General features: G+C 42.8%; 1 pseudogene; it reads left to right on the forward strand.

The window, feature by feature from the left end:
• Positions 1-1,010: 1,010 nt before the first annotated feature.
• Positions 1,011-5,319, forward strand: LOC119364568 (annotated as a pseudogene).
• The last annotated feature ends 5,485 nt before the right edge of the window (positions 5,320-10,804 follow it).

Below are 10,804 nucleotides of genomic sequence, written 5' to 3' on the forward strand. Positions count from 1 at the left end.
GAATTTGCATCTAGCGGAATCCACTATTAAGAAACCTATGGGACGGAGTAATAATATTCTTACTATTGCAAATAGGAATTATGTGCCCGTAGATTTTATTGTGTTTGATATAGATTGCAATCCTACATGCCCTATTATTCTTGGTAGACCTTTCCTTAGAACGATTGGTGCTATTATTAATATGAAATAAGGAAACATTAGATTTCAATTTCTATTACGGAAAGGCATGGAACCCTTTCCAAGAAAGAGAATTAAGTTGCCAAATCAATCTACTATGAGGGCCACTTATGGATTGCATACCAAAGATGATAATACTTAGATCTTTGTTTTATGCCTAGCTAGGGACGTTAAACAATAGCGCTTGTTGGGAGGCAACCCAATTATATTTTAAGTTTTTTGTTTTTGGTTCTGTTTTTCAATAATACACATTATTACCTCTATATTAATTGTGTTTTGGTGTTTTAATTAGTGTTTGAGTCAAGTAAGACCTTTGGGATGGTCTATGGTGATAGTTGATTTGATCTTGCTAAAAAATAGAAACTTTTGTGCTCATTGCCAGAATTTTAGAAATTCACAGAACCATGATAGAATTCGGATTCTTATACACAAGATTTATATACAAATTGCCCAGGTTCACTACTGGAAACAAGGAATTTTCCATCAGCCAGCTCTTTGCCATATGCCAGCTGATGGCAAAGAACATCTTTGTCATCTGCTTATAAAAAACAGATGGCAAAGAACTGACAGACGACAAAGAACAAGGTTGCCATCAGCCAATTCTTTGCCATTTGCTAGTGGATGGCAAATAATCTTTGTCATCTGCCAGCAGATGGCAAAGACGTTGGCAAATCCTGTGGCCGTCACGAGTGTAATGGCGTACCAGCCCCACGTCTTTACCATCTTCTGGCAGATGGCAAAGAGATGGGTTTATTTTTTTCTAGGTAAAAAAACTGTGGGGTTATCCCCTCCCTCTCTCCCTACCCATCCAGGTAAAAAACAACATCCGCCGTCGCTCGCTCCTTCCTTCCTCACCCTAGCCCCAATCCACAGCCCCACGCCCCTCGCTCCTTCCTTCCTCACCCGCCGCCGCTCCCTCCCACCTCCTCCTCCTCCTTCTGCGCCCTAGGAGCCCCGCCGCTGCCCTGCTGCTACTCCTCCAACGGCCCGCCCTGCTGCGTCGCGAGCCCCTAGAATCGACAAGCAAGCGCCCCGCCGCCGCCGCCGCCGGTGCACCACAAACCGCCGGTGCACGCACGTATGTTCTTTCCCCTGCTGCTACCGTACTACTAGTTCATCCTGCCGTGCCGGCCTCCGGTCGGCCGTGCTCTGTGTGTTTGCTTTTTCGAAGAACAAGATAGGGCTGCAGCGCTAGTTTTTCGCCGCCCGGTTCCGCCGGCCAGTCAAATTTGGATCCACGCGCGGCCGCCTCCAGGATAATTTTAGGCCCTTTTTTTCGATTTCGATCTGTATTTTCATGCGCGGGCGGGAGGCCGGGGGTGATAGCAACCTGAAAATAACAAACGTGATTTCGCCTAAGAATTGCCGTCGACGAATTATATCAAATCCGCCATCTTTTTCAAGACTACGCCACCACCAGTTCTTGGCTGCTTTCTTTTTCGCTTGTTCTTTTTATCTTTATTATACCGCAAAAAAATGCCAGACTGAGATGAGATGCGTCCTTCCCATGGACCACAACCTCTGCCTTTTTGCCTTTCTTTTGGGGGTTTCCTCTCCCTATTAGCTCACTTCCCGCCTCATTTGGAATCAAATGTGCGCTCTATTGAATCTGGCACTGTTGTTTCTCTAATCAAACGCATCATTTCGTTTCAAGGTTTATTTATCTCTGATCTAACGGATTTCTCCTGTGCAGTGCAGGATGAGGTTCCAGGGCCCCAGGTGTTCGTTCTGGGAGGACGCGGCCGACATGGCGGGCGCCATCTTCATGTCCAACAGCGAGACAAGGGATCACTGCTTCAACACGGGAGTCTTCGGGCTACCGCCAGAGTACGTGCCCTTTGTGGCCAATGTCAAGCAGGGGATGCCCCTGTTCCTCTTTGACTACACATTCTGTAAGCTTTACGGTGTCTTCGAGGCCGCCTCGGATGGCGGCATGGATATTAGCAGGACCGCATTCCGGACCACTGGCGGCACGTACCCCGCAAAGGTAATCCGCGCTTGCCATACGCCTCTTGATTATTCATAATAATTACTATTATGGTTCTGTTATGCTACACCCTTGGGCATGGGGAACACGAGTAGCTAGTGATTGAATCATCTCTGAAGTGGGAATTGCAATGACCCTTGTTTGCCTCTTGGTTATTAATCCAGTATAATATGCTACTGTTAAACCCTTGGGCTTAGAAAACCCCAAAAGGTAGTGATTGAATGATCTATGAACTGCAATTTCCAGTGCCATGTTTGTTGACTGTTGATGATCATAATATGGTTCTGTTAGGTTCAGAGAACTCGAGAAAGTATTAGTTGAATGATCTGTAAATTGCAATTGTTCTTTTCTTTGGTTCACATAAAGATTCTAAAGGCTCATTTACGACTGTATTTAATAGTTGGTGGGATTATGTATTCTGAAATATTGTTGAAAATCATCATTCATCTACTACTAGCCACTTTAATGAGGAACATGGTGTAAAAGGTTATGGTGAACTGTCTAAGATTTAGTTGTGACGAGATGTTGCTTTCCTTGTATTACTGAGTGCCACTTATTGATTAACGATAATAACTCTTAATTTGGTTTTGAGCTGTTGTTTCCCCTAGGTTTGCTTCAATATTGTTTGGAAGTGCAGACCGCTCACTGAGGATGATTTTTTTTCCTGCCATTGAAGAGAACTACTATATCTCAAAGAAGTTCTACTTCGACCTTTCCTACCAGCAGGTTTGCTAAAAAAAACTTGATACTTCGAGTTTGTGGACCTTCTGTTTGCAAGGTTATATAATTTGGTGGTTCTTCCATTTGCAGGTCGTCCATCTATATGGCTTATTTGACAAAAAGAGGGTAGAGCACCCTATTTGCAATTATTCAACAAGTGCTAATCTGGAAAAGGAGCACTCAAGCAGAAGGAGACCAGACAAAAGGAGCTTGACTCCAAATAGTCCTCCATTTTCTGCTGATCGTTCCCACACTTTGATACCCTCGAGTACCCCAAAGATCTCAACCGTCGAACAAACTGATCTGCTTCTACAAGCATGCATCTAATTGTACCACCCACTTTTGAGACACAGCCAAGTGTGTCGATGCCCTTGGTAACTAAACCTTTTGGAGTCCAGACTGCTCCCATCCACAGCAACCAAATAAAACTACCTTATTATAGTCAAGAACATCTCCGAGATGTTTCAGCAATAGGTGGCACTTCAACTCAGGTGTCTGCTCCTTACTCTCAGACAGCTATATACCACCAAGATCAGTTTGTGGCAAATCAGTCGTACCCATCATCTGATGATTATCCGCACAATAGCTTGTCTTCTGGGTGCATGACACAAGGTCCAACTGATGGAGTTAGGTTGTCAGTAAAGCAGTCATATGGAGGCAGTAGCTTGTCATGTTCTCGGTATTTACCTCCAGTTCCAACTGGTGCTGAAAGAAGCTGTTTGATCTCAACTCCGTATTTCCCATCATTCATGATTCATCTCTAGCAAGTCCGCAACACAATGCTCACAGGAAGGATGATTACGACATTAACTGTGACCAATGTAGAGCGATGTATGCATCTGAGCAACTGCATTTAAACAGAGGAAAATCTGTTACACCTCCAGAATCAACTCACCTAGGTATTCCGGCTTACCCTGATGCTCCTGAAGTATCAGCAATCATTCAACATAAAGAAAGCTTTACTGGCTACATACCAATCAATGATCGCCCTAAGGACTTGGAAAAAGAACAGCAGAGACGTGATTTTAATCAGGATGGTTCAGTCTCATCAGGTTCTGGACATGAAACATTAGCCTACATTTCAAATCGACCATATACTGATCATGATGTTGGAGATGAAAGCAACATGGCAATTCCTAGACAGCGTCCACAAAAGCATGTGTTTTCTCGCTTGTCAGTGAAGCCACAACTACCTCCCCAAGAAATTACAGGACCTTCAATGAACCAACTGCTCTATTTACTTTCTCAGAGAACAAAACAGTGGAGCAACAAGAGTATAAGTCCTAGAGAAGATGTTTGTAAATAGCTGGTCCGTGAACAGGACATGGACATGCCGTATCCTCCTGCAGAGCTAAAGCTGCCAAGCGGACTAGAAGGAGAAGAATGCGCAGATCCTCCCTTCTTTAACTTCAAGAGGCGCAGCAAAGCGGCTGGGCCAGATACAGATGTAGGACAGGAGGTTAGTGACAAAAAGAAGAGAAGAAAGCTTGTGCGCCCTTCTTTTGGAGAAAATAACACCACTGGTACTTCTGACCTCCAAGGGAATGCCATAGTTGAAGTGCGCCCTTCACTCAAAGAAAATATAACTACTGGTAATTCTGGAAATGTCCTCTAGGGGAATGCCATTACTGAAAGGAATCAAAGCCCTGCTTCTATAGTTGAAAGGAATCAAAGCTCTGCTTCCATAGTTGAAATGAATCATAGCCCTGCTGACATAATTGAAAGGAATCAAAGCTCCGCTTCCGTAGTTGGAATGAATCATAGCCCTGCTGCCATACTTGAAAGGAATCAAAGCCCTGCTTCCATAGTTGAAAGGAATCAAAGCCCTGCTGCCATAATTGAAAGGAATCATAGCCCTGTCGAAACTGATGGTAACAAGTTCATCATTGACCTAAATGAACCGGCATCTGCAGAAAGTGAGCTGGCAGAGGATGGTAGCATTGCACCGTGTCCTGTTGCTGCCAACATACAGACAGAGAAATCGTGTGATGTAGATGTGAAAAAGCAAAACTGCTCAAATTTGGCTGAGGTAATCAGCAAACAAGATGTGCAGTCTGACAGTGGTGCGCCTACAGAGAAGATTACACTTGATCTGAACATTACCAATCTGAACACAATGGACGAGGGGAAACTGCAAGTGATCCTTGGCTCATCATTGTTGCAAGCACTTGACAAGCTCAGAAATAGCAAGTCCAACAACGACTCCAAACAGGCTAAATCAAGCCTCTCTGATAAAAATAAAATCAGCCAGGTGAAAATGGAGATGAACTATGCCAACCTGCAGCTTTGTTGTACTAGTGATAGTAGTATAATGCAAGTTTTGACAATCCATGCATATTTCTGCATCATAATAATCTTCTTCTTCTAGTCATCTTCTTCTAACTTTCTTCTTTCCCATTTTACATATTTTCTTAAGATCACGGAAGCTTGGGTTGATGGAGTGCTTGTATTTAGTTTTTGTTTTGACCTTAAACTTGCTACCTATGGATGAAACTGTGTAATATTGATGAAACTATGTATATGTACGGATGAAACTTGTTACTATTGGTAACATGTGTTGGATATATATGTGTTCATGACTATTGGTATTATGTGTTGAATATGCTATATTGTTCATATAAATATATTTGTGTTTGATTTTTTGTGAAAAGGAACTGATATAAGAAAAATCAAAATTAAATGGGGCAATATAGTCACTTTGCCATCTGCTGGCGGATGGCAAAGAGCTTTGCCATCAGCTGGCAGATGGCAAAGAGGCCACGTGTCATCTACATGTTAAATTTGGGCTGGCCTATTTGGGCTCTTTGCCATCTGCCAGCAGATGGCAAAGGCTGCATGCTTTGCCATCTGCTGGCAGACGGCAAAGAGCCTACAACCTTTGCCATCTGCTGGCAGATGGCAAAGTATGCCGTTAGCCTTCTAACGGGGCTAACCCCGTTAAGAGGCTTTGCCATCTGCCAGCTGATGGCAAAGGCACAGGCTCTTTGCCATCAGCCAGTAGACGGCAAAGAAGCCTTTACCGGCAGGGTTTCAGACAAACTGTTTGCCATCTGCTGGCAGATGGCAAAGCCTTTGCCATCCGCCGACCATGCCTTTGCCATCTGCCATGGCAGATGGCAAAGTGCCAGATTCCAGTAGTGGTTGTCCTAATTTTTCAGAATTTTTGGAGTTACAGAAGTATACGAAATATCCAGATTACTACATATTGTTCTGTTTTTGATAGATTCTGTTTTTATGTGTTGTTTGCTTATTTTGATGAATCTATGGGTACTATCTGAGCGTATGCACCATGGAAAAGTTGGAATACAATAGATATAACACCAATATAAATTTAGAATGAGTTCATAATAGTACCTAAAGTGGTGATTTATTGTATTATATTAACGGATCTTACGAGTTTTCTGTTGAGTTTTGTGTTGTGAAATTTTCAAGTTTTGGGTAAAGTTTTGATGGACCACGGAATAAGGAGTGGCAAGAGCCTAAGCTTGGGGATGCCCAAGGAACCCCAAGGTAATATTTAAGGACAACCAAACATCTAAGCTTGGGGATGCCCCGGATGACATCCCCTCTTTTGTCTTCAATCCATTGGTAAATTTACTTGAGGCTATATTTTTATTCAACACATGATATGTGTTTTGCTTGGAGCGTCTTGTATGATATGAGTCTTTTCTTTTTAGTTTGCTACAATCATACTTGATGTACACATCTTTTGAGAGGGACACACATTAATCGTGAATTTATTAGAATACTCTATGTGCTTCACTTATATCTTTTGAACTAGGTAGTTGCTCTAGTGCTTCACTTATATCTTTTTAAAGCACGGCGGTGGTTTTATTTTATAGAAATTGATGAACTCTCATTCTTCACTTATATTATTTTGAGTCTTTAAACAAAATGGTAATTTGCTTTGGTTATGAATTTAGTCCTAAATGATGGGCATCCAAGAGGGACATAATAACAATTTTCATATAAAGAGCATTGAATAATATGAGAAGTTTGATTCCTTAAATTTGTTTTGAGATATAAAGATGGTGATATTAGAGTCATGCTAGTGAGTAATTGTGTATTGGTAGAAATACTTGTGTTAAAGTATGTGATTCCCGAAGCATGCACGTATGGTGAACCGTTATGTGATGAAGTCGGAGCATGGTTTATTTTTAGATTGTCTTCCGTATGAGTGGCGGTCGGGGATGAGCGATGGTCTTTTCCTACCAATCTATCCCACTAGGCGCATGAATATTAGTACTTTGCTTTGATGGCTAATTAGTTTTTGCAATAAGTATGTGAGTTCTTTATGACTAATGTTGAGTCCATGGATTATACGCACTCTCATCCTTCCACCATTGCTAGCCTCTCTAGTACCGCGCAACTATCGCCGATGCATTAAACCCACCATATACCCTTCCTCAAAACAGCCACCATACCTACCTATTATGACATTTCCATAGCCATTTCAAGATATATTGCCATGCAACATCCACCGTTTCCTTTATTATGACACGTACCATCATTTTCATATTGCTTTGCATGATCATGTAGTTAGCATAGTATTTGTGGCTTGGCCACTATTAATATTTTTTTATACATGTCACTCTTGATCATTGCACATCCCGGTATACTGCCGGAGGCATTCACATAGAGTCATATTTTGTTCTAGTATCGAGTTGTAATTCTTGAGTTGTAAGTAAATAAAAGTGTGATTATCATTATTAGAGCATTGTCCCGTGTGAGGAAAGGATGATGGAAGCTACGATTCCCTCGCAAGTTGGGATGAGACTCCGGACTTAAAAATAAAAGAGACGAAAGAAGCCCAAACCATAAAAATGATGAGAGAAAAGAGAGAAGGGACAATGTTACTGTCGTTTTTTCACACTTGTGCTTCAAAGTAGCACCATGTTCTACATGATAGATAGTCTCCTATTTTGAAACTTTCATATACTAGTGGTAATTTTTCAATATAGAACTTGGATTGTATATTTAAATGATGGGCTTACTCAAATTTCCCTAGGTCTTCATGAGCAAGCAAGTTGGATGCACTCCAACTTAGTTTCTTTTTGAGCTTTCATACACTTATACTTCTAGTGCATCTGTTGCATGGCAATCCCTACTCACGTGCATCGACATCAATTGATGGGCATCTCCATACCCCATTAATTTACCTAGTTCATGTGAGAATTTCTCCTTTTGGTCTTCTCCTCACAACCTCCACGATATTCTATTCCACCTATAATGCTATATACATGGCTCACGCACATGTATTGCGTGAAAGTTGAAAAACTTGAGAACATTAAAAGTATGAAACAATTTCTTGGCTTGTCATGAGGGTTGTGCATGATGAAATATTTTGTGTGATGAAGATAGAGTATAGCCAGACTATATGATTTTGTAGGGATAACTTTCTTTGGCCATGTTTTTATGTCAACATTAAACATTTGCTTCGATTCTTATGGATCTGAATATTTTTTCCAAAATAAAGAAATTTGCATTGATAAATATGTTAGGTAGCATGTCACATCAAAAAAATCTGTTTTTATCATTTACCTACAAGAGGACGAGCAAGAATTAAGCTTGGGGACGCTTGATACGTTTCCAATGTATCTATAATTTTTTATTGTTCCTTGCTATTATATTATCTGTTTTGGATGTTTTATATGCATTAATATGCTATTTTATATTATTTTTAGGACTAACTTTTTAACGTAGAGCCTAGTACCAATTTCCTTTTTTCCTTTTTTTTGAATTTTACAGAAAAGGAATATCAAACGGAGTCCAAATGGAACAAAACTTTACGGTAACTTTTCTTGGACGAGAAGAAACCCACGAGACTTGGAGAGGAGGCCAGAAGCCCTACGGTGTGGTCACAAGTTGTAGGGGCGCGCCCCTAGGGCTTGTGGCCCCCCATAGACCTTCCAACCCTAATCTTCGCACTATAAATCCTCAAATATCCCCCCTACACCAGAGGGCACACCAAAAATATATTTCCGCCGCCACAAGCTTCTATTCCCTTGAGATCCCATCTTGGGGCCTTTTCCGGCACTCCGCCGAAGGGCATTCGATCATGGAGGGCCTCTACACCAACCTTGTTACCCTTCCGATGATGTGTGAGCAGTTTACAATAGACCTATGAGTCCATAGATAGTAGCTAGATGGCTTATTCTCTCTCTTTGACCTTAAATACAATGTTCTCCTCTGCGTTATTGGAGATATATTCGATGTAATCTTCTTTTGCGGTGTGTTTGTTGAGATCTGATGAATTGTGGATTTATGATCAGATTATCTATGAATATTATTTGTGTCTTCTCTGAAATCTTTTATGCATGATTAGGATGTCTTTGTATTTCTCTTCGAACTATTGGTTTGGTTTAGCCAACTAGATTGGTTTTTCTTGCAATGGGAGAGGTGCCTAGTTTTGGGTTCAATCTTGCCGTGTCCTCACCCAGTGACAGAAGGGGTAGCGAGGCATGTATTGTATTATTGCCATCAAGGATAAAAATATGGGTGTCGGTGTCAAAACCGGCGGATCTCGGGTAGGGGGTCCCGAACTGTGCGTCTAGGCGGATGGTAACAGGAGACAAGGGACACGATGTTTTTACCCAGGTTCGGGCCCTCTCGATAGAGGTAAAACCCTGCTCCTACTTGATTAATATTGATGATATGGGTAGTACAAGAGTAGATCTACCACGAGATCGGAGTGGCTAAACCCTAGAAGCTAGCCTATGGTATGATTGTTGTTCGTCCTACGGACTAAAACTCTCCGGTTTATATAGACACCGGAGAGGGCTAGGGTTACATAGAGTCGGTTACAATGGGAGGAGATCTTCATATCGTATCGCCAAGCTTGCCTTCCACGCCAAGGAAAGTCCCATCCGGACACGGGACGGAGTCTTCAATCTTGTATCTTCATAGTCCAGGAGTCCGGCCAAAGGTCTTAGTCCGGCCATCCGGACACCCCCTAATACAGGACTCCCTCAGTAGCCCCTGAACCAGGCTTCAATGACGACGAGTCCGACGTGCAAGTTGTCTTCGGCATTGCAAGGCGGGTTCCTCCTCCGAATATTTCATAGAAGATGTTGAACACCAGGGTAGTGTCCGGCTCTGCAAAATAAGTTCCACATTCCACCGTAGAGAGATTAATATTTGCGTTAATCGGATCTGCTGACGTATTCCGCGGCATGACATCATGCCACGGCCAGGCTTTTATTCATTTTATTATTCCACCTCAGCGCGTTTAGCGAGGCGATTTCCTTGGCACGTCTTGTCAAAGCAGAGATCGTGTCCCCTTATTTCGGGATTCTCATTAATACGGGCGTGGATAACCCAACCGCGACTTAGGTATGACTCCCTAATTGAAAGCGAGTCTCAAACGGTCACGGGGAGGGCTCTTGGTGTTCATCTCCTTTATAAAGGAACCAAGGCCCGGCTCCCTTCTTCTCAAACCAATCAAATCCGCCCCTCGCCTCGAGTTCCAACACCCAAAGCTCCAGTTTTAGGCGCTTCGGACCTTCGAAGATGTCCGGCTCCGACCCTCAAGGCCGGTGGATGCCTTCCTCCGTCACGGAAGAAGATGTACGAAAGCTGAGAGATGCCAGGTATCTAACCGGCGAAATCTCGCATAGACTGCCTGCTCAAGGGAAAGCTATTCCCGCTCCCCAGCCTGGTGAAAGCGTGGTATTCGCATCTCACTTCCTTCGGGGGCTAGGCTTCCCGATCAATCCCTTCGTGAGGGGGCTTATGTTTTACTACGGGCTGGAGTTCCATGACCTAGCTCCGGAGTCCATCCTCCAGATCTCATCATTCATTGTCGTGTGCGAGGCCTTCCTCCATATCACTCCTCACTTCGGATTGTGGCTAAAAACCTTCAAAGTGGAACCGAAGATGATCGAGGGGCAGCACGCTGAGTGCGGAGGAGCTATAATAAGC

This window comes from Triticum dicoccoides, chromosome 2B, assembly GCF_002162155.2.
Source record: "Triticum dicoccoides isolate Atlit2015 ecotype Zavitan chromosome 2B, WEW_v2.0, whole genome shotgun sequence".
NCBI lineage: Eukaryota > Viridiplantae > Streptophyta > Magnoliopsida > Poales > Poaceae > Triticum > Triticum dicoccoides.